This window comes from Uranotaenia lowii, chromosome 3 (genome assembly GCF_029784155.1).
Source record: "Uranotaenia lowii strain MFRU-FL chromosome 3, ASM2978415v1, whole genome shotgun sequence".
In the NCBI taxonomy this organism is placed as follows: Eukaryota; Metazoa; Arthropoda; class Insecta; order Diptera; family Culicidae; genus Uranotaenia; species Uranotaenia lowii.
The window spans coordinates 133180957-133207101 of record NC_073693.1 but is presented as its reverse complement, the minus strand read 5'-3'; the positions used below and the strand labels follow the sequence as shown (position 1 = coordinate 133207101).

The 26145-nt window shown below is 35.1% G+C and overlaps 1 protein-coding gene across 2 annotated transcripts in view; it reads right to left on the bottom strand.

Moving 5' to 3' along the window:
* Positions 1-10031, bottom strand: part of LOC129751318 (uncharacterized) — a 377841-nt gene extending 367810 nt beyond the window's left edge. The window contains exon 1 of one of the 2 annotated variants that reach the window (XM_055746750.1): positions 8785-10031. The gene's annotated coding sequence lies outside the window, so the exon portion shown is untranslated. The remainder of the gene's footprint in view (positions 1-8784) is intronic. The other variant, XM_055746751.1, reaches the window with a different exon arrangement.
* Between the last annotated feature and the right edge of the window lie 16114 nt (positions 10032-26145).

Here is a 26145-nt window from a genome sequence, read left to right as displayed (position 1 = left end):
GGTGTGCGCCGCCTAATGTGCCGTATTACGGGAAAAGTACGAGAATTTCTTCGAAACAGCAATGAATAATTTTTTTAATTTTTTTTTATGAAAGAGTAAAGAAAATGCTACATTTGTATGAAAAACAAATTATGAATTCGTTAATAAATGACTGAACTACACGCAATTGTTTGTGTTCCAATATTAAATGAAGCAGACTTTATTTCAATTATTTGTTTTTTATCTTTATAGTGAAGCTTTCATTTGTCAGGATTGCCATTTCTTAGCATTTTATGTTGGAACTTTTTGTAGGAGTTTAATTTCAGAACTTCGAATTTGAATATAATATGAAAAAAATTATATCAAACATCAAGATATTGAAAATGCATATGATCTCGAAAAACATGATTTTAATTTGATGTGAAATGCAGAACTCAATTTTGAGCCTGGATTTCAAAGCAGCTTTTCACTTCTAATTTCTTATGATTATTCGAATTGAAAATCAATTGTTCAAAAATCAATATTTAGTGAATTTCGATTAAACCTGAACTACAGAAATTAAATAAAAGATTCATGAACAAGGGCTTGAAAACTTGGCTCATGAAGTTCTGATCTGGAATAAGATTCGGAAATCGTATTTTTTATACATTTCAGAAATCGTATAGAACTTCGAATTCAAATTCAAAGCGTAATTTTTAATTGAGGTTCATAATTTAGATTCAGAATGCAGATTCACAATTCAGATAAAGATTAAGCTTGAAAATAAATTTTACAATCAACATAAATTGTAGAGTTTGTTCGAGTGTAAAGAACGGTAACAAGAAAGGATCGAAATCTTAAAACTCGTCATCCGAAACAGAGCACGAGAAAGCCATGACCGTGCCACCGGAACCAAGCATTTTGGGGAGACAAATACTACGGTCCCGATCGAAAAAAAAGCAATTCAAGCTCAATCAAGGTTAGGCTTAGAGTGGGAATGAGCATCCTCATTTCTTTCTATGTTTTTATAGTTAAGATTATTGATTTGTGAAAGGAAGATTATTATTATTATTATTTATTAATTCTTGTAACGTTAGACAAAATCTTTTAATGTGTTGCAATTTTGGTTTGCTTTGATTTGAATTTCAGTTTCAATTACGCTAAGTTTTTTAAGCACTTTCATATTTATCTCTAACTATTCAATATCCGATTGTTACCTAATTTATGCAAACCTTGTTAGTGAAGCTTTCCTGAATTCTGATTTAGATTTAATGGATTTAAGTTGGGTAGGAAGATAATTGCAGTTTGAGATACCTCTAACGAGAAACGAGTTGTTGTAATAAACTGAACTATAAGTTTGGATGACAAAATTGGAGGTTCTGTAGTTCCTTACCGAAACAAATAATCTTTTAATATATTGGGGGCATCCTCTATTAAGTATTCTATGGATTTTAGCACAAGATCTATATTTATAAAATAGGCTGCGGTAATATTCCAGTATCCTTTCTGAAGCTCTTGTGCCCATTCATCCTTCCAGTCATGAAGCACCTGTTCAATACCATTATCTCATCGAACCATTTTCCATCGTGTTGGAAAAAGGCCATCGTCACACCAATACCTAAAGTAACGAGCCCTACTTCAGCTAAGGATTTTAGGCCAATAAGTGTGCTTCCAGCTATATCCAAGGTGTTAGAGAAGATTCTGCTATCCCAAATCACATTACACCTCAATGAAAGCGATCCACCACTTCTAGCAATGAACCAATCCGGCTACCGCAAGGGATACTCTACAACAACTGCGCTCACCAAAGTGGTCCACGACATTGTCACCAACTTCGATAACGACTACTGTACTGTCATGGTTTTGGTTGACTTCTCACTAGCGTTCAATTCTGTTAAACACAACATCCTAAACAGAAAACTAAAAAATGAGTTTGGATTCACATCTCCTGCTTGCGAGATGATATCATCATTTCTGAGCCAACGCTGCCAAACAGTCCGTTGCTTCAATCAAGAATCTTCCGTGAGAATCTTAAAAGATGGAACTCCCCAAGGCTCCTGCTTGAGTGCCTTGTTATTTAGCCTCTATATAAATGACCTACCATCCGCGCTAGAGTGTAATTACCAGCTTTACGCTGACGACCTGCAAGTCTACGTCAGTGGTCCTAAATCTAACATCGACTCTCTAGTCAGACAGATCAATAACGATCTTACCGCAATCGAAGAATGGAGCTATCACAATCATTTGTCACCCAACCCAAACAAAACACAAGCGATTGTGTTTTCAAAGAGTGGCACATTGACTCCACGCGATAGAATTACCTTCTGCAATCAAACATTGCCAATTCAAGAAAAAGTTAAAAACCTCGGCCTCATAATGGATAGCCATCTTACATGGAAAAACCAAACCAACGATATTGTCTCCAAAGTATACTTTACATTGAAAACGTTCCGTCGATTCCAATCAGTACTTTCAACTCCGATTCGGCTGAAGCTAGTCCAGGCAGTAATTATTCCAATTTTCTTGTACGGAGATGTCATCTACTTCCCTGGTCTATCGGCAGCACTCAAAGACCAACTGCTGCGCTGCTTTAAATCTGCCTCCAGGTTCATCTATAATCTTAAAAGAAGGGAAAGTACCAGCGCGGTGAGAAAAAGCATCTTAGGTCGAGATCTTTTAGACAACTATCATCTTCGCATTGGATGCTTTATGCGACAAGGATTCTGCAACCAACTTCCTGACTATCTCACTGAACATCTTCAACATGCCAGAAACAGCAGAACTAAATGTTTTATCCTGCCACACCATACAACCAGCTGTAAGAAGAGTATTCTTCTGTACGGTGCCCCCTACTGGAACAGTCTGCCAATTTCCGTGAAAGAGTCAAGTAACCTACGTAGTTTTAAGGAAGCACTGAATAGTGTACTCTAGAGATATTTGTATTTAGATTAGATCTAGGTTTTATTTCATCTCCATTCGAACATCAACTAGTGAAATCCTTATGTTACATATCCTTAACCTGAACTATAGTTTATAACTGACAGGCTCACGTACTCCTAACAATAAACATTAAACATTAAACATTAAACATAAAAAAATTCAAATGGACAACCGATCAGCGTTTTTTGGAAGTGGGAAACACTTGAAAATCTAGACAGATTGTAAACGTAACGAACGCATGAATTGAGCGCTACTCGAAGCCTATCGATGGTCCTAACTTAGTAATTTGAATAAACGAAATCTCCGTGAATGAATAGGGGATATATAAAACATTTGAAAAGTTTTAACTTAGTGTCAATGTCGAAATGCCTTGTAGTTAAGTTCAACTTCTTTCATGAACAATAAATTTTGCCACATTGTCTTTTCACTTGTCGGCTCCACGACAATTCATGGTCAAAAACAAGCCCAAGGTTTTCAGCATAATTTGTAAAAATAATTTCAGTATTTGCCAGGTATAGTGCAGGACTTTCTGTACTCGTATTCGATCTGCTGAACAATAATGCTTTAGTTTTTGACGGGTTTATAGGTAATAGACTTAAATTAGACCATTCCTATTTTTTTTAAAAAAACATAATTTATTTTGTCACTAACAACATTCATTTGCACCAAATTATCGGAGCAGAAATAAACTACATCGTACATCTTCTGCAAACATTTGAACGCTACAGTATTTTAAAACTGATGGTAAGTCGTTTATGAATGTAGAAAATATAATAGGGCCTAAAATTGAGCCTTGAGGTACTCCTGACTCAATATGCGTTAGTTCCGAAAAGCATCTATTTGTAAAAACTACCTGGAGACGTAATAGGAGATATGATTTTATCATTTCAGCAGCAGGTCCAGAAAAAGAAAAGTGAGATATTATTTTTTGAACAAGCTTTTTGTGGGACACCCTTTCAAAGGCTTTTGAAAAGTCTATGAGCAGAAGAATGGCACGTCCTTTGCTTATCAAAAGTCATTATGTATGTCGATGTCACTATGTACTTTCATTAAGGTAGTTTCGGTACTATGGTAAGCTCTAAAATGGAAAATAGTTTGACAAACATTTCAAGAATACGGATGTATAGAACAGCTTAAATTTATCTTCAAAAAGTGACGATCTAAATCTACGGAAACAATTGTAAACATACCAACCGAGATTGGCTCCTAAAAGTCTCAGGGTTTCAGCGTTTCAAATTAAGAAATTACAACAAAAAAACTAATTGTTAAAGTATTCAAGAGATCATGAACTTAAGATTGCTTGTCAGTTCAATATTTAAATTTCAAATTTCTAATAAAATAAGTTTGTAAACATATTACGGCTGAAAATCATGAATAAAAAGTAGAAATTGAGTTTTTGTTTTATGTGAAAACTCCTAATTTTATTTAAAAAATCATCCACAGGATTTTTATTATGGAATTTATTCTCTATGAAGAATATTGGCTGTTGAAAAACATGTACCTCATTTTCTCCTGAAAAAAATGCACAAAATTCAATTTTTTTTTCGGCGTATTGTTCAGCATTATTAACACATTGAGGACACAAAAATTCAGCATTTTATAATTAAGAAATCAATAAGGTACACCGGGGCAAGTGCAAACTCGGGGCAAGTGCAAACGATCAACTTTCCTCTGTTACAAAAAAATTAAAAAATATTTCTTCTTCAAGAAGTTGTCGTTGTTGTCCAAACCAACAATTTGACATAGATAAACTAAACTTTCTTTCAATTGTTCACTAAAAACACGGCACTGTTTGATTACACACGAATTCAAGTACGTACTAGACATGAAAAGTGTGTTTTTGTTTTGCTTTTTTTTGGCACAAAAAAGGGCATTCAAATCCGATTTTTCGTCGAAAGGTGAGTGTTTGGGACTGATATTCAGGTAAAAGCAGAAAATTTATGATAAATTTTCAGTAGACCCTAAAAATTGTGAAAATAATATTCACTCCTGTCAACCCACACTGCGGGGCAAGTGCAAACGACACTACCGGGGTAAGTGCAAACGCACCTTAAAGCCATGTAACATCAGACATTAAAAAAAATCATCTAAAAAATGGTTCAGCATTATATTAGAGTGGTCAGAAAGGGTATTCAAAGTGTCGTATCTGAAGCGGATATTAAAAATTCCGTAATGCCTTGGCAAATGAAGGTATTTTGCTTCAAACAATAGTCAGCAAAACTGAAGTTCCAAAAAGTAATTAACATAGCAGAAAAACAGCAAATACATAAAAAAAAGTTGATAAAACATACCGGAACATGTATTAAATTCGTTTCAGTAACGATACACTGACGCATCTTTGAATAAGTTTGGAAAAAGCATTGCGTTTGCACTTGCCCCCATAAACGGGGCAAGTGCAAACTCAGAAATTTTTTCACAAAAGTGCCGTTACTTTTTACCAACATTTTTTTAATTTTCACTTTCTACGGGAATTTGTTGAGAACCATTTTAATGATGCAACGAACGATAATTGATAATTTTTAAAGATTTACATATTTTTCTAGGACATATGAAAGTTGAACTATGGTGAAAACCGTTTGCACTTGCCCCGGTGTACCTTATACAAAATTCTGTTAGTTTAACATATTTTAGTAACGGGGAGCGTTGTGTAAAATTTGTAGAATGACGTTTCATTATTAAAGTCATAGCATTTGAGTTATGCTTTTTAACGGAGCATACTAGCGGCAAGCGAAAAAACGAGATATCTCGTATTTGAGCCGCAATTTGTTGATACTGAAGTAATTTTACAAGCAAATATCAAACTAAAATCTTTAATATGGTTCAAATTTACATCAAGTGATCTGAAAATCTGATGATTTTATCTCTGCTTATTTTTTTAATTTGATTTTTTTAAATCAAAGGTTAAAATCTTTGGACTTTGAAAAAAGTTTAGAATGTTGGTATTGTTTGAGATTTGTGTATATAATAAGTTTTTTTTTAAGAAACGAAAGCTCTCCTAAAAATCTTATTTTTTCACTCAAACCAACTAAGATTGATCTAAAGACAAGAAGACAAATTCAATGTTTTCAACCATTTATAGGGACGAACGCTTTCTCCGACCCCTGACCCAAAACTCAATACCTTGACACAATAGCCTATCTCTCAGAATCCCTATGTGCAAATTTTCATCACAATCCGACGAAAAACAACGTCATTATCGCGAAAACAATTTTTTTCTTGTATGAACAACAAACTTCAGAATGGATCATTCAGAAATTTACAAACTTTTTCATAGTTTGGATTCTTAATCAAAACTTTACACTCTCTCAGATTCAGGGGATGAGAATGATCAAAAAAGTATCTTGAAGTCACATTTTGTGAAATTTTTCAAACAAAGTTCAATCACTCAAACAATTTTTTTGTTTTTCTTGAACATTTGATATTTGTAGAACAATCCAGTTTCGAGGTATAGCTAAGGAATCAAGTATCCATAGGGATCAAGCATTCTCACTCTCCCCTAATCTCTTAATTTTAACCCTTTTATGCATAGTTTTGTTTTAAAACAACACATACGTTTATACAAATATATCTAAAACGTGTGGACATTTTTGAGTAATTTTTCCACAAAAATATTCTAAATGTTAGAAGAATCTAATCCATGATAGTTTGGATTCGATATTTGTTTGTGTGAAAGTTTGCAGAAAAATAAAAAGACGATTTTTTTTTTGAAAAAGTGTTTTTTTGAAAAAATGGTTGTTCAGATTGGAAATTCAAACATTTTTTTCTTATCTCAATCATTTACAAACATTTTTCTGCACCAAATCAACAATGTTTCGAAGAAATTTTCAAAATCGTTTTGAAATAAATCAACAATTTTAAAATTAAATAGTCATATTTGATACACTTTCACCAATGATCAAAACGGTAATGCGGGTGATTAAAATTAATAAGCTTATGATTTGTTATTTAACAAAACATATACAAAAAATATTTTCAATGCAGCCGTTAAAATGCTTTATGTATTTTATAAACTTCTTAAAAAAAATTGGTAAATTATAGGACTTATTTCCGAAAAATGGAAGTTAAAGTAAATAGCTTTTAATATGAAATAATTAAAACCTGAATAATAAGATAAAATAAACCCATGTTTTACTTTTCTTCATGTATGCATAGTTAAAGCAAAAAAGTTATGGGAATAATTTTCTCACGGCCCTGAGTATAAAGGCATAAAAGTTCGTTTTGAGAAAACATTCCTTTAATATTGTTATGTTTGACGATTTTGACATATTTTTTTTCAATTATTTGTTATTTGTAATTTTCGAACCAAAAAGAATATAGATTAAATTCTCAAAATCTGAAAGCATGACTAAATATAGTTTCAAATATGAAGAGTAGTTTGGCATTATATGCTCAAAAAGGGTCTTTTTGCACTTAATCGCACTTTTTGGCTCTGAGAACATCATATGGTCTCAACTGAAACAATTTATGGTTTTTGGGTCCATATTTTAATATCTTGATCTGAATGCTGATCCAGAAACTCGAATCCTTATCTACGAAACATCTATCATTAGAAGCTGAGTTCAAAATCTTCATCGTAAATTGGGTGGATTATTCAAATTAAAGATCTTGTTGAGTAATTTGGAAATTTAAAAATTACAATTATTTCTGAAAAAGGAAACTAATATCAGTTTCTGTTATGGAACTGATCCAACTTTGCTGATCAGGTCAGAATGGGGGTAGTTTTGAAAATCAGCTTAGCCGACAAAGTTATGTTCACATAATCTAAGATCTAGTTTTGTACGAATTCTAAATATAAGAATGACTTTTGTTCCCATAGAGATAATCATGTTAAACATAAGCTTTTAACTCATGAGTTGAAAAAAACTCACAGGAATAGTTACTGATAAAAAGTATGCCCTAAAAGAAGAGAGAGTCGTTTTCCCCTATAATTAAATAAACGCCTACAATAGAAATATTACATTATAGAACAAAGAATTGATGTTCAATTCAGGTTTGAGCAAGTCCATAGAACCATTTTGTGAAATTCAACTCAATCTGTATCTACCACAGCATAGTAGTTGGCCCGTGCTGAAAAAAAATGTGATGTGTTCGTGATGCTCCTAAATAAATGCTTCCCGCTCATTTTCACCATCTTTCATTTCTTCTAACTTTCTATCCTTCTAACTATCTATATGAAATTTCATTTTTCATTATCTTAAAATCTCCCTACTAAAAAGGACACAAATTTTCATCGATCAAGTCGATAAATTAAATAACAAACAAACATTACAGTGGGCTTGTGATATAGCTCAGTTGGCAAGTCTGTTGTCTCCTGAGCCGATGTCCGCGAGTTCGAGCCCAAGAGTAAACATCGAACACAGTTGTACCGGATAGTTTTTCAATAAAGATCCGCCAACTGCAACGTTGATAAAGTCGCGAATGCCATAAAGATGGTAAAACGACTATAATCGAAACAAAAAAAAATACATTACAGTGATGTATCTTTTCATAAAATTCTATTTTAATCTTATTTTAAATAAGCTTACCAGAATGCCCACTTTTATCCGAATTTTGGCCGGACATTTAATCAGATTGTCAAAATATGGTATTGGTGGTATGGCACGAGTTTTTAAATAAAATAGCTCATGAAAAAGTGTTACAGAAAGTGTCACAAAAACTGTTGCGTTGAACTACAGAATTTCATTTTTTTTAAATATTGGTTTAAGTTCTGCATTTATATATTAATTTCATAAAAAAAATGAATAGTTTTTTTTTCAACAAATATCATACTATCAATGACTTTTAGATGATATTTATTCACCTACAAAAAAATCTTTGACTTAGTAATTTGTTTTAAATGTTTGATAATTAATTTAAATTATTTTTTTAAAGGAGCTTGTCACGTACCTTTTGCTCTCCTTATGGTGTCACAAATCAGCAATGTTATATTTCAATAGCTTCAGCAATATCTATTTATTCACAAGTGATATTATTCCTTTTTTTTTAGGAAAGATTAACCTCACAATTCACTTCTATTTCAAACACAATCACTTTTAAATGTTTTCTTTCAAAAGCACAAAAACTCCATCAGCACTTTCGAATTAAACAACCACTTTCATTCACTAGATAACCCGAAGGAGGAACCACTTTCATTAAACTCGGTAAGAAAACTCGGTCAACTTCAAGCTAGCGCTCTGGCACAACTTTTCTGCAACTAATATTAATTGCGTTATCAATCTCAATTAGCCAACCAGAAGTCCAGCCAACTTGCCACTCGGCTCAGGGAAATCCCAAACGGTTACTCGTGTTTCGTCTGGGATGGCAGAATTCTAGGTGAGTGCAGGAGTCGGCGAATTGTCTTCCGGCTGCTTCTTGTATTAAAGATGTTTCAACAGTAGGAAAACTGTTTGACTTTCGCTGTCAAGAGGAAGGAAGTTTTTCCCTTTTTCTCGAATGGAAATAATTTATGAGGATCACTGGATTAGCGCGCTCGAGACGATTTACTTTTGCTCGGGTGTTAATTTTTCTTTTTCTCACCTTTTTCCGACGACGCACAATTTTGTAATCGTGTAATCTCACAAACGGGAATAAAAACACGAAACACCTCCTCAACGCGCAGTTCTTCTGCTTCTTCGTTTTTTGCACTCGAACCACTCTCTGTCTTCGGGAGGAAAAATCCTCGCGTCAAACCGATAGGGGCGGTCCTAAATCTTTCAACGAATGTTGGCACCCACAAGTCCGAAAACTTGAACGCACGTGAGAACAGGGTCTTGGTTTTTGTTAAACTTGGGTTTCACTTGAAAAGAATGGAATTCACCAAACGACATAAATCAATCAGCTCCCGGCTCAGGAAAACGGACTTTATTTTTCACCTGTCAACCTTTGAGACTTTTCACGCCGTGAAAAATCGCAGCAAAATTCACCCACTAACCAATTAATCTCCAAAATATTTGCACGATTCAACTTTTCACTCAACAATTCCTCCGATCCGACTGAAAACGGAAACTCGTCTCGGCTTGTTTTTTCAAAGGGAAAACAAAAATTCGAAGAAGGAAAACTCCGGAAAATCCGAACAATGTACAGCAGACCTATCAAGAAACACGTCAACCAGCAACGGCGCGTAGAAAACGACTGACTGACCGACTGACTGACTGAATGCCGTTGGTTCTGGTGGGAAAATGAATGGAAAATGCGTTTTCCTCGTGCCGGGGCCGATCGGAGGCCGGTTCGTTCTTCGGGTTTACTCAGTGCTCCCGACAGTGTGTTCGTGTCGGGAAATGGTGAGAAATTTGAGCGGGAGCACTTCAAAACATTGGAAAAGTTAGCCGCCGAAGCCGGTTGGGAAATTCAGCCGCCCGGCTTGTGACTATGGGGATAACAACAATTATCGGCAGTGATGGCAGATGTATAAGGTTTAAATAGTTTTCACTTAATAATTGTCTCGAAATAAGACTGGTTCAGCTTTTACTATATGAACAGAATCTATTTTATCTAAAAGCTTTTGATATTCATTTGAAGTTATTTCTTCTTTTTAGTTTTTTTCAACAATATTTTAATGTAGACAAAAGAGGTCGGGATTCGACCAGACCATAGGTCGGAAAACCTGCGGTTCACGAGCCTCATGTCGCTCTTGGGATGTAGGAATCTAAAGCTGCAGCTCTTTAGCTTTAACATTGAGATAATATGCCCAGAATTTTTTTTAATGTCATCCACTGTAGGAACCGTTAACAGTTAACGCAAAGCATATATAACTGTTGTTTCATATCAACAAAAACTAAAATAAATTAATCTATTTGCATAACGCATGTGACCCATTCCAAGCGCCCCTCAACTGGAGAACCGATTTTTATTTTTCATAACTTCATAACGAACCCGCTTGTCCAGTAATAACAAGGTCACGATCGACGGCGACGAGCTGGAGATAGTCGAAGACTTTGTCTATCTCGGCTCACTGGTGACCGCAGACAATGACACCAGCCGTGAGATCCGGAGGCGAATTATCAGCGGAAGTCGTGCCTACTATGGACTCTACAAGCAACTGCGGTCGAGAAGACTTAGCCCTCGCACGAAGTGTAACCTGTATACGACGCTTATTAGACCGGTTGTTCTCTACGGGCACGAGACATGGATATTGCTCGAGGAGGACCTGCGTACACTCGGAGTATTTGAGCGACGAGTGTTAAGAACCATCTTTGGCGGCGTACAGGAGAACGGAGTGTGGAGGCGAAGGATGAACCACGAGCTCGCGCGACTCTACGGCGAACCCAGTATCCAGAAGGTGGTGAAGGCTGGCCGGATACGCTGGGCGGGACATGTTGCGAGAATGCCGGATGACTGTCCTGCAAAACAGGTGTTCGCCACGAATCCGGTAGGAACAAGGCGAGCGGGGGCGCAACGAGCGAGGTGGTTAGACCAAGTGGAGCGTGATCTGGCGAACGTGGGGTGCCCGAGAAATTGGAGAATGGTTGCCATGGACCAAGTGAATTTTAGGAATTATGTTCGTCAAGTTATGTCGTAAGACGGAATACTATGTAAATAAATAAATAACTCAAAAATAATTTGTAGGATAGCATTAGAAAGGATATTTCTTGAGCTTTATTTTCCATCAAAAGATATTCAGTTACCATTTTTAGAATTGAGTATGTTGCTAGTGAACGGTAGACAATGTGCAACTCGAAACCCCATACACCCAACCTTCGGGTAGTGGTCATATCACCTCTTGTCTGCAACTCCGATTCTCTACCTCCCCGTGGTGCTAGCTGGGGTGCGAGCAACCTTAGCGAAGATCGGGTACCCAACCCCGGTGGATGCTTTGGTCGCATGCAGACTGAGTCAGGGGGCTTCGTACGCGTCTGTTCTCCATGTCAGGGGCGGCGTGCGGAGTGCAACAGCGTATTGGTGGTGTTCGGGACCCAAAACAGCAACATCACGACGGTCCTCCTGCGAGATAGTGGGGTTAGCTGCGGGCCTTGCGAGCCTGTGACTACAAAAAACATAAGCAACGAACAACGAACAACGAACAACAAATTTCGGATGGAAATCGGCAAAGACCCACGCGACGAAAAGGGACTAGCGATTGGAAACTTGGAACATGGAACTGCCGATCTCTAAATTTTGTGGGCAGTACCCACTCTCCAACGAATTGAAGAGCCGCAAATTCGACATCATAGCGATGCAGGAGGTATGCTGGAAGGGCTCCAAGGTACGAACGTACCCAAATGGTCGTGCCATCTACCAGAGCTGCGGCAACACACACGAGCTTGGAACAGCTTTTATAGTGATGGGAAAGATGCAAAAGCACGTGATCGGGTGGTGGCCGATCAACTCACGAATGTGCCGGTTGAGAATCCAAGGCCGGTTCTTCAACATCAGCATCATCAACGTGCACAGCCCTCACCTCGGAAGTACCGGTGACGACAAAGACGAATTGTACGCGCAGCTGGAGCGTCAATACGACCGTTGCCCAAAACATGATATCAAGATCGTCATCGGGGATTTCAACGCTCAGGTGGACCAGGAGGCGGAATTAAAACCGACAATTGGAAGGTTCAGTGCGCACCAGCTGACCAACGAAAACGGCCTCAGACTTATTGATTTCGCCGCCTCCAAACGAATGGTCGTACGTAGTACCTTTTTTCAGCACACAAGCCACAAGCAAACAAATTCGTGGGAAGTCATCAGGCCGGCTTTATGGAGGGACGGTCTTCGACGGGCCAGATATTCACATTACGGCAAATCCTCCAAAAATGCCGTGAACACCAGGTCCCTACGCACCATCTATTCATCGACTTCAAAGCCGCATACGACACGATCGACCGTAACCGTCTATGGAAAATCATGGACGAGAACGGCTTTTCCGGGAAGCTGATCAGACTGATCAAGGCGACGATGGATGGAACGCAATGCTGTGTGCGGATTTCGGGTGAATTGTCGAGTTCATTCGAATCGCGCAGGGGGCTTCGACAAGGTGATGGTCTATCCTGCATGATGTTCAACGTGGCGCTAGAAGGTGTTATTCGACGAGCGGTGGACGAAATGCGGGGCACGATTTTCAACAGATCCAGTCAACTTATCTGCTTTGCCGATGACATTGATATAGTCGGCAGATCATCTGCGGCGGTGGCGGAGATCTACCGCAAACTGAAACGCGAAGCAGGAAGGATTGGGTTGATGACTAATACGTCCAAGACAAAGTACATGCTGGCCTGCGGATCCGAGACCGACCGAACCCGCTTGTCCAGTAATAACAAGGTCACGATCGACGGCGACGAGCTGGAGATAGTCGAAGACTTTGTCTATCTCGGCTCACTGGTGACCGCAAACAATGACACCAGCCGTTAGATCCGGAGGCGAATTATCAGCGGAAGTCGTGCCTACTATGGACTTCACAAGCAACTGCGGTCGAGAAGACTTAGCCCTCGCATGAAGTGTAACCTGTATACGACGCTCATTAGACCGGTTGTCCTCTACGGGCACGAGACATGGATATTGCTCGAGGAGGACCTGCGTACACTCGGAGTATTCGAGCGACGAGTGTTAAGAACCATCTTTGGCGGCGTACAGGAGAACGGAGTGTGGAGGCGAAGGATGAACCACGAGCTCGCGCGACTCTACGGCGAACCCAGTATCCAGAAGGTTGTGAAGGCTGGCCGGATACGCTGGGCGGGACATGTTGCGAGAATGCCGGACGACTGTCCTGCAAAACAGGTGTTCGCTACGAATCCGGTAGGAACAAGACGAGCGGGGGCGCGACGAGCGAGGTGGTTAGACCAAGTGGAGCGTGATCTGGCGAACGTGGGGTGCCCGAGAAATTGGAGAACGGTTGCTATGAACCGAGTGAATTTTAGGAATTATGTTCGTCAAGTTATGTCGTGAGACGGAATACTATGTAAATAAATAAATAATAAATGTTGTAGTTGAAATTTAACAACTTTAGTATGAAAATAAACTTATTTTAACAATTCTTCTTTATTTGAAACATAACTTTATTAAAAAATTAGCTATATAAAAAAAATATTGCAAAGTGATTGTAAAACGGCTATTTTTTTTAAGCATAATATTAGATTAAGAGTTATCGTATCAACTTAACACTCTAGAATCGGTGATAAAGGTATCTATTTTTAAGCGTTGTGGCGTCAAGAAAATTCTACTGTTTTTTAGTTCATTATTCCTTTAACAGTTACAAAATTGTAGAAAATTGTGAATCTCTTCAAACTGTATGAGAGGAATTTAATGCATTTTTTACGAATGAAGATCGATTCAAAATGTTGTATGTTGCACTCGGGTAAAGAATGCGTTGTGACGTCACGAAACATCATTTTCATTTTTTCGGAAACATTCATGACTTCTTACTTCAATGAAATTAAAGTATTTCTTCAAAAAAAAGTGCTTCAATATATGAATTCAATTAGCAAGTTTTCAACTAAATTAAGCATTATATTTTTCCGTATAAACGCGGTTATTTTAAACTCACGTTAAAAAAAATATATAGAAATTCCGCTTGATGAACAATTGATCCGAGAATAAACAAACTGCCATAAACATGAAATCATCATCCATTTTTTAAAACGAATATTTTGGAATCATTAATCAGGTTTTGCAAAAATCTTTAAACAAGGTAAATTTCATAGATAAACTTCTTATTTCACACAAATTGATAAAACTTTTATAGAAAATAAATTATTCATAAAATTATTTTAAAAAAAACTGTGCTTGATTGAAACTTCCACCTGAAATAATATTACTAGAAAATCCTAATCAAATCCCGTATTCACATTAAATTCCACGAAGAGATTTTTAACTGAATCACAAATTTAAAGAATGAAGGTATTAACACAGGGCTCCATGAAAAATTAGGGCTAGATTATACTACGGAAAGCGGTCGCGCCAATATTTCATATGAAGAACGCATGCCGATTAGATCATCATAAAACAGTTATTAAGCTTCAAAACAGGTATATAAACGTCGATCAACGATCATTCATGTATTTTTCGCAATTGACCCTTCATAAGCTTATTTTTGAAACTAAATATCTTTTTGCCTTTCTAACAGAAAGGTTTGGTTATCGGTCGATTTGAGAGATCATTAATTATGGGTCTTAGACATACCTTTATAGGTACCTATCGACTCAGCTCGACGAGTTCTGTTGATGTCCGTGGATTTGTATGTGCCATTTTAAAAATGTCAAGAACGTTTTTGCGAAACTGGGCTGCACAATTAAAATGATTTTAGTCTCAAAAGAATGCATTTTTTTTTCTACACAACCCTTTCAAAAACGGGAAAAAACAAAATAGTTGAAACCGTTTTCTTTACCAAATACATATCATACTTATTATGGCATATAAAAAAGTTGCTAGTGGCGCCTCGAAGCAGCAGCACCAGCAATCATTTATAAATTGGAGATAATCAAAATAAAAAATTAAAATTTATCGACTCGGGAATCGAACCAAAAACCTTCAGATCCCAAGTCGCAAACGCTATCCAATAAACCATCGGCACGCTTGACTAAGAGTGGCTCAAACTCAAATAGGTAAAAGGCATTACTAAGACGCACCGTGGTGTCTGGGCAGTTTCTCAGTCTGCTGGGGCAAATACGGCAACAGTGTTTATATCTTAAACTTCTTGCTTTTCAATGCAGCAAATGGCGGATGGGCGTTTCCTTCAGAGTCCGCCATGCCTATAGACACTATAATTTCATATATGAAATTATAGTGTCTACACGGAAAAAAATTGCATGGGCTTTTCAAATACAGAGTCATGATAATTTTACTATATCCATCATTTAGTATTTTCAACCATGATTTAGTATTTTTTACCGAAAATCTGGGCGATAATACTACGACATAGTATTTTTACTATGCGAACTTTGACAGCTCATAGTAATTTTCTCGTGTCTTAATATCCATGCGCATGATATTTTGTTATTACACAATTCGTGTTCTTGAAATTACTATGCCCATGGTAATGTCGAAATACCGTCATTTGTGTTGTTAAAAATACTATGCGCATTATAATTATAGTAATTTTACTATGTGCTTCATTCGAGTGTTTGTTTTTTACGGGCCAGCCGTTCGCGATTTCGGAACGCGAACAAAATTATCGGATTGTCGGTTTGTCGGATCGGGAAAATTATTTCCTCAGGTGAGTAAATTGTGTTTTTTTTTTGTTACTTCTAATTAACTGCTTATGAAATATGCTAACAGAACAATTTTCCTATATTGTTGTCGAAAGATTTCCCAGATTGTGTCGTCGACCAGCTGGAAAGGGCCTCAACGAGCCTTTGAACCAACGCTCCCGGAGCAGGGGCGGTCCTAGAGTTGGCTCTTGGGGGGGGTGATTTTCCAAATTTTTGAAAATCAGTTAATATCGTAAATATCTGGCGAAAAAACGTTTATTTTGAGAAACAGAATGGAGGAGAAGGGCGTGGGGGGGGGGGGGAGGGTTACAGTTGCAAATAAGACTTGTATTTTGTAGGTTTGTAATTTAAAAAATTAGCGTAAACTTTTGACAAATTTTCTCAATACACTTATTTATATATCCTTTTATAAAACAATTTGCGAATCTTAGATGTTCACTGTGAAAAAGTGTTGATAAAAAGATTATTTTCGTAATTTTTACAATTGGTAGTTTAAAAAATTAAAACTTTTAGAATTCTTTAAAGAATTTTCCGATATGAATATCATTTCACAAATGAAAATTAAACACACATTTTCGTAGAAGAAAATATAAAAAAAAATTCTTCATGTTATTCACAATATTTTAACTGGGCATCTTCATATCAGCGTAAGACCCTTACCAAAATTTTACAACAATTCCAAAACAATTATTTAAGAAAAGTGTTCTTTAATAATTGCTGTGAATTAAAAACTGAATATACAATTATTTTTCTGAAGTATTTTGCTGAATCGTTGTTAGAAAGTATCGAATTATTATTAATTCTTGTTCCAATTCTTTAATTTTAAATTTAAATTTAATTCTAAATAAGATCATCAAAATCATATTCTTAGGTATGAAGTTTTTGACACTTCATTTTTATTTGTTTTTTTCTTGAATTTCGAGCTCTCATACTAGATTTTTTATTTTATTGTATCTGAATCCAAAGAAATAGTAATTAATTTGCAACAAATAATTTAAAAATGTGAAAAGTAGTTTTTATTTCATGCTCTCAATATTTCCAAACATTTCATATAATGTTTGAATAAAATAAAAGAATATTGAATATAGAAATAATTTCTGAAAGTTAATACTATTTCAATATTTCAGTAAAAAGTCATAATCAATTGCAATTGAAATAACCGAACTTTCAGATTCAGAGTTGATTTTTTAACCTAAATTATTAAGCTGGATTTCTACTCAAAATTTGAAATATTTTTGTGTAGATGAGCTAAAAACAGTACATATCGGAGATATAATTGGTGTGAATCCTGAAATCCAGCCGTGTTTTTCAAACATTAGAAAAATGTCTTCCGAATGTTTTACTTGAGCGATTGCCTTGTTTCCGAGAAAATATTCAGGGATGACGGAATACTTTTATCTCACCTAGAAACCTCACCTAATCAAAGCAGGTGAAAAACACTGTTTGTTGAGCTTTATACAGAATTTGAAGCATAACCAATATCAAGTTTCAACCAATAATCTAAATTTCAAATTTTTAATGTAATTTTTTATTACCATAAAATCCCCTTAATTGAAATTTATTTTTATAATTTTAATGATAATTTGGTCTCAGAACAACTTTGTCGTAACCATTTCTTACTTAATTAATTTAATTTTGAAAGTTTTAAATTAATGAATGGATTTTTTTTATAAAAACTATTGATCATTATTAAAATTGTTTGATTGTGATAACGGCTTAAAATGTATGACGCCCTTCGAGCCAAAGGAGTATAAGTGCAAAAAGCTAATAAAAGGAAAAAATATCATAGTAAACGAGCCTTCGAAAGAAAAATAAATGATAAATTTAAAAAAAAACTTATTTTGAGAAAACATATTTTTAATTTTATGTGTTTGGCCATTTTCCATATATTTATCTAAAATTTGTATTTTTTTCAATCGTAAAGTATTTAAATGAAAATTCTAAAAATCTGAAAAATTACCAAATTATCGTTTTATATCAATAGATCAAAATCGAAAATTTTTTCTACGTCGAGGCAAATACAATCAAAGCTATTTTTTTTAAACGTTATAAAGTAAGATTTTATTTTAAAAAAAATCAGAAATTCAAATGTATTTTTTTAATTTAAGTTGTCTAGTCAGTTTCGGTATCTTTAATTCAGAAAAAAAATATGGGCTTCGGAGATGCATTCTGTAAAAATCGGAGCTTTCAATTAAAAATAAACCAAGAAATGGAAATGAAGTTTTAGATGTAGGCAACAAAAATCGAATCAGTTTAGGTGGATATCTGGGGAAGGGGGTAGGAGTTGCCGAATATCCACACTTGTGCACGGAGAGGGAGAAGGGGGTAAAATATCATTTTTTTTGTCCACGTGGTATCTGAACGGTCCCAAAGGTAATTTAACACTTAAAGATTTTTTTTACTTCTAAAAAGGATCGAGATATGATCCATCAAACATGGAGAAAAAACGACCTGCAATAACTTGTAAGATATCAAAGTTGTGGTCGAAACAAGTTTGCAGGTATTTATTAAACATACCGTCTTTTTGGTGAAAATTTTCAAAAAATGATCAAACTATAACTAAAGTTTTAACGATGTTAGTCTGAAAAAACATTTTCACTAAATATCCAAAAATCTTCAAAAACTCATCAGTATTAAAGATAACTTATCAGATTAGCGAACGTAGTTTTATGACTAAGATACGCACGAAATTAAATTGCATGTTTCGCATGATCCCAAACTTTTTGACGATACACCATACTGAGGGGTTAGCTCAAACTTTTGATCGTTAACATAAATAGCTATTTTATCATTTTTTATCTATTTAAGGCACTATGCAAATTTTAGTACAAAATTTAAAGAAATGTGTTTTGATATTTATGAAAAAAGATTCAAATGCAACTCAAATTTTTAAATTTGGTCCACCCAACTCTGAACTGAGCAGATTTAAATATAAAGTGCAATTTTTCGGAAATTTTCCAACTTTAAACCAAGTTTAAGTCATATTAAGTTAACATATATCTTTTTATCAATAACATACGAAGAAGGTTGCTCATCGACTTTAGAATGAGATCAAAAGAAATGCAGTATGTCATAAGATGACTGAGATATGGTTAAACAAATTAACTTTTGTTTGAGGGGGTGATCCCAAACTTATGGCCGGAAGCGTATATGGTCAGCAAATTCGAATTCAACGCTGTATATACCTCAACAAAATTTATTTGGTGAAATTCGGTCCAGGGAATTGCAAGTTTCAGCAGTTTTAGTTTTGCGGACCGATTTTTTTTTTAATTTTAAGCTATTGAGTAATTAATAAATTCAACAAACCCCCCACGGAGTGGGAAAATTTGAGAATTCGAAAGTACACCTACTAAGAAAAGTTCTAAGTTTTTATATAAAATCCAGCGTTTGCGAGTATTTTGTAACGGTTTTTTGCCGCTTGGGGGGGGGTGATCACCCCGATCACCCCCCCCATAGGACCGCGCCTGTCCCGGAGCGGGACAGCAGATTAGTCTGGTCGGAAATTTTTCAGGTTAGTGAGATTTAGTTCTATTTTATTCACCAGCGGATAGGCGAATTTACCATTTTTTTCAATTCCATGTGTGATACTGTTTTTTCTTAATTTATTTAGTGTCGGCGAATGCGCTCGAGCTCCTCAACCTCCCTTGATTTCGGATATTGGACAACGTCGGAGGACATTGTGACGAAAGCTGCTAACCGGTGAGCTGGCGCACTGTTCGCGGAACGCAATTTCAGTACATCTGCCGGGCCGTTAAATGCAGGCTTTCAGGTGAGTGAAATTGTGTTTTTATTTTCTAATTTTTTTACTGCTTGTTGAACAAGCAAACTGAACAGTTTTTGTACGTTTTCGTATTTCCTATAATTAATTGTTTCCCGTTTTTTTTTCATTTTTATTTCAGACGCTAAGTGTGATGCAACCCCTGTGCCCCATTCGTGGGTGGTGCTACCACCATGAATTGAAGTTAATGAAAAATAATTAAAATAAATAAAAATTTTAATTTGTAACAAATGAATTTTATTTCGAGGTCTTTATACAATGCCGCATGGTAATTTTGCGATGTATATCATGATAGGGTACTCATTTTAATGTGTTATTACGATAATGGAAAATTGCAATTTTACTATGCTCGAAGTAAAAGAGCTCATTCTATCATTGACAATTTTACTATGAACATAGTTAAAATTAATATGCGCAGCCAAAACTAACACAAAGTAAAATTACTATGTGCATGGTAATATCAAGAACAAAACATTATTGACTCAAAAATATGGTTGCGTGTTGTTCATTTAAACCACGGATCTAGTAATTTTACTATGCTTTTTTTTTGTGTGTATAGCCATGCCGGGTGTCAACAAAATGCAGAGCCGTACAGAAAACTGCGTTGGGGGGGAATTTATTTGAAGATTTTATGACCCTCGTTTTTTTACCCGTGTTGAAGAATGAATTTATGTTTTTTTTTTCATTTCTACATACTCATACATAATTTAGATTCAATTTCAGATGCAGAATTCAGATTCAGTTTTCAAATTCAGAATACAGGTTTAGGAATCAGAATTCAGGATTCAGAATTCAAAATTCAGATTCAGAACTCATATTCAGATTCAGAATTCAGATTCAGAATTCAGATTCAGAATTCAGATTCAGAATTCAGATTCAGAATTCAGATTCAGAATTCAGATTCAGAATTCAGATTCAGAATTCAGATTCAGAATTCAGATTCAGAATTCAGATTCAGAATTCAGATTCAGAATTCAGATTCAGAATTCAGATTCAGAATTCAGATTCAGAATTCAGATTCAGAATTCAGATTCAGAATTCAGATTCAGAATTCAGATTCAGAATTCAGATTCAGAATTCAGATTCAGAATTCAGATTCAGAATTCAGATTCAGAATTCAGATTCAGAATTCAGATTCAGAATTCAGATTCAGAATTCAGATTCAGAATTGAGATTCAGAATTCAGATTCAGAATTCAGATTCAGAATTCAGATTCAGAATTCAGATTCAGAATTCAGATTCAGAATTCAGATTCAGAATTCAGAATTCAGAATTCAGATTCAGAATTCAGATTCAGAATTCAGATTCAGAATTCAGATTCAGAATTCAGATTCAGAATTCAGATTCAGAATTCAGATTCAGAATTCAGATTCAGAATTCAGATTCAGAATTCAGATTCAGAATTCAGATTCAGAATTCAGATTCAGAATTCAGATTCAGAATTCAGATTCAGAATTCAGATTCAGAATTCAGATTCAGAATTCAGATTCAGAATTCAGATTCAGAATTCAGATTCAGAATTCAGATTCAGAATTCAGATTCAGAATTCAGATTCAGAATTCAGATTCAGAATTCAGATTCAGAATTCAGATTCAGAATTCAGATTCAGAATTCAGATTCAGAATTCAGATTCAGAATTCAGATTCAGAATTCAGATTCAGAATTCAGATTCAGAATTCAGATTCAGAATTCAGATTCAGAATTCAGATTCAGAATTCAGATTCAGAATTCAGATTCAGATTCAGAATTCAGATTCAGATTCAGAATTCAGATTCAGAATTCAGATTCAGAATTCAGATTCAGAATTCAGATTCAGAATTCAGATTCAGATTCAGAATTCAGATTCAGAATTCAGATTCAGAATTCAGATTCAGAATTGAGATTCAGAATTCAGATTCAGAATTCAGATTCAGATTCAGAATTCAGATTCAGAATTCAGATTCAGAATTCAGATTCAGAATTCAGATTCAGAATTCAGATTCGGAAGTCAGATTCAGAATTCAGATTCAGATTCAGAATTCAGATTCAGAATTCAAATTCAGAATTCACAATCAAAATTAAGATTTAGAATTCAGATTCAGAATTCAGATTCAGAATTCAGAATTCAGATTCAGAATTCAGATTCAGAATTCAGAATTCAGATTCAGAATTCAGATTCAGAATTCAGATTCAGAATTCAGATTCAGAATTCAGAATTCAGAATTCAGATTCAGAATTCAGATTCAGAATTCAGATTCAGAATTCAGATTCAGAATTCAGATTCAGAATTCAGATTCAGAATTCAGATTCAGAATTCAGATTCAGAATTCAGATTCAGAATTCAGATTCAGAATTCAGATTCAGAATTCAGATTCAGAATTCAGATTCAGAATTCAGATTCAGAATTCAGATTCAGAATTCAGATTCAGAATTCAGATTCAGAATTCAGATTCAGAATTCAGATTCAGAATTCAGATTCAGAATTCAGATTCAGAATTCAGATTCAGATTCAGAATTCAGAATTCAGATTCAGAATTCAGATTCAGAATTCAGATTCAGAATTCAGATTCAGAATTCAGAATTCAGAATTCAGAGTCAGAATTCAGATTCAAAATTCAGAGTCAGAATTCAGATTGAGATTCAGAATTCAGATTCAGAGTTCAGATTCAGAATTCAGATTCAGAATTTAGATTCAGAATTCAAATTAAGAATTCAGATTTTTTTTTTTTTGTAAAAACGTTTATTTAGAACACTTCTTGTATACAATATTAGTTACAATATATATATAAAAGTCTTAGGTGGTAATAACTGTATTATTGGTCTCTAGGATAATATTTATGTACAAGATAAATAATATTAGAGGCTTTTATTTCTATCTTCATGATACATTTTGAAACTCATTAGTGATAAACATTGTAACAGGTGGCAATGATATAAAATACAGTTTTGGAAGATATACAATTATTTTTGTTTAGTTTTAGATTCGCATTTGTTATCTACAGTTTTCTTAGAAGGAGATTTGGTTCGACGTTTTTTTGTGGAAACCCGATTCACTTGATTTAATTTTTTAACAGGAAGATAATCTCTACTTGACTCCTCACTCTCAGAAATCTCCATGGAGGGGGATTTAGGGGGAATTTTAAAATATTCACTTGGATTTGTAATTTTTCCCGAAGAACGGAGTTTCATATCCTGAGCCACAGGTTCCTCATCAGTGACGGACTGCTCCATTTCACTAGCACTCGTTGAGATATCGCTGGCTATTGGATTCACTTGCTTTCCATTTGTCGGTTCCTCTGCTTTGGATTGTCGAACTGCTTTTTCTGTGGTGTTTGCATTGGAATCTCGGGCAGCGATAGGATTTTTCGCATTAGCAGATTTAGACGTAGCTGGAGCGGGAACATCTACTTCACGATCCAAAACAATGGGTTGAAATCTTGGTTGCGGAGAGTCTTCGCTTAGCACATCGGCAAACGATTTGCCTTTTTGTTGAGTTTCACGAAGCCGCTTATCAAGGTCAGCCTTCTGACCCAACAGAACCTTATTTTGCACACATGTACTGCCTGGATGAAGAAGATTAGCACAATGTCTACACGTTTGGGGCTGATTGCGATAGGTAAGCAATGTCACTTCGCCCTGGATTGTCACAAATGACTGGATATGCTTTCGAAGTTGCATCTTGACTACACGTGCACCCGTTGGACGGCTCTTGTATACGAAGTTGTCTCCCCAAACAAGATCTTTGATAGAAAAAACGTCGCCAAACTGCTTCAAAAAACTCACTATATCTTCGTTCCGTACACTTTCGGACAGATCATGTACCTTGACCTCCACTCCTCCGTCATCCATAAATAATCGAACCTTGGTGCTGACTCCATCCACTTTGATCTCATGACGTTCATGATGCTGTTCAACGGCATCTTGTGCTGTTTTAAGATCGATGCATTTGACGTGAGCGCAGTTTTGTGCGTGGTTCATTTGCAATCGAATCACATTCTCAAAAGACAATCCAATTTGCTTATGGACAAACAAATGAATATCCTCAAACGTAGGGCGCTTTGGAAAATTGGACAGATCTACTTTAAAAGTGTTCTGCCGGGACCGGGCCGATGCCATTGTCCGGCAATTCACGAAAGAACTCACAAAATTCAGAATTCAAATTCAGAGTTCAGATTCAGATTCAAAATTTAGATTCAGAATTTAGATTCAAAATAATGTAGATTCAGAATTCAGATTTAGATTTCAGATTCAGGATTTTGATTCAGAATTCAATTTTTGTAAATGTATTTTCGGCATATTGGTGAAAAATTTAGATTCATGGAGAAAGAATATCAGAATTTAAAATTGATGAAGATGTTGCGAAGTAAAGTATGGTGTACGTTAATAAGTTTTCCTTGCAAAAATGTTCTTTCAATTTTTTCATCATACGTAAATTTTTTCCTCACTTTTCTACCCATCTTTATCAATTTTCAATTCTGAAATTGTTTCTCCCAGAATACTAATTTTCACAGTTTTTGATAAATTTGCGATGACTTAAAGATCAGTACGCATGAAAACACGATTTTGTATTGTGGAAACATTTTTTCGTAATTTTTCTGAAATTAAGGGTGCTGCGTACTTTTAGGGGTAAAACCATACTACTAAAAGTTGTAAAATCCGAAATCATAAAAAAAAATTTTGGATGAAAGGAATTTCAATTTTAACAAACGCGTGATTCAGAATTCAGATTCAGAATTCAGATTCAGAATTCAGATTCAGAATTCAGATTCAGAATTCAGATTCAGAATTCAGATTCAGAATTCAGATTTAGAATTCAGATTCAGAATTCAGATTCAGAATTCAGATTCAGAATTCAGATTCAGAATTCAGATTCAGAATTCAGATTCAGAATTCAGATTCAGAATTCAGATTCAGAATTCAGATTCAGAATTCAGATTCAGAATTCAGATTCAGAATTCAGATTCAGAATTCAGATTCAGAATTCAGATTCAGAATTCAGATTCAGAATTCAGATTCAGAATTCAGATTCAGAATTCAGATTCAGAATTCAGATTCAGAATTCAGATTCAGAATTCAGATTCGGAATTCAGATTCAGAATTTAGATTCAGATTCAAAATTCAGATTCAGAATTCAAATTCAGAATTCACAATCAAAATTAAGATTTAGAGTTCAGATTCAGAATTCAGATTTTTGTAAATTTATTTTCAGCATATCGGTGAAAATTTAGATTCTTGGAGAAAGAATATCGGAATTGAAAATTTATAATGATTGATGTTGCGGGGTAAAGTATGGTGTGCGTTTATAAGTTTTCCTTGCAAAAATGTTCTTTTGCTCTTTTCTCTTCATTTTTCTATCCATCTTTATCAGATTTAGAACCCAGAATTAGAATTCAGATTCAGATTTAGAATTCAGATTCCAGATTCAGATACAGAATTCAGATACAGAATACAGATTTAGAATTTAGATTCAGAATTCAAATTAGGAATTCAAAATTCAAAATTAAAAACTCAGAATTTTGAATTTTGAATTTTGAATTCAGAATTAAGAATCCAGAATTCAGAATTTTGAATTCTGAATTCTGAATTTGAATTCTAAATTCTTAATTCTAAAATCTTAATTCTGAATTTGAATTCAGAATTCAGATTCATAATTCAAATTCTGAGTTCAGATTCAGAATTCAGATTGAGAATTCAGATTTAGAATTCTGATTAAGAATTCGGATGAAAGATCAACCTGGAATTTGAAATTGGAAATTATATTCAAATATTAGACTAAGTGTTGTAACTCAAAATTCAAACTTTAGAATCAGAATAAGATTTCAGATTTAGTTTCCAGAATGAGATTAATCATTTAATAGTCATATTACTCTCCCCTCCATTTGTGAGAATTTTTTCTTTTATGCATGGTTGAGCTCTAAAAAAGGTATCATGCTAGGCCACGTGTCACGGCTATCCATCAATATTGTAGTTGGTTTTACTTATTCAGTAAAAAAAGCATAAAAAAACAGTAAGATCGGCTGGCAACCTTATTTGCTTCACACGCGTTTTATTTCAAGTCCCAGTAATTAGTGTTTTTCGGAAGAATTTCTCGTGGATTTTCGTTTTGAATTGGTCTGTGTTGTGTAGTGTGCTTTTTTTCATCGAAAGGGAGTTAAATTTACGTGAAACAAGTCTCAAAATGCTTTCAATCTGAATTTTAAAATATCGGCCGGTCGAAAAGTTTTCATCTATCATCGGCGCGAGTGTTGTGGTTCCTTTGTTTCCTTCTCACTCTTCCTCATAACTGCCGTGCCGAAATCCATAGCCGTAAAAGTTTGCAAAACCGCAGTAGTTGTTGCGTCTCGCTTTTTCAATCGACGAAAAGATGATTGCTTT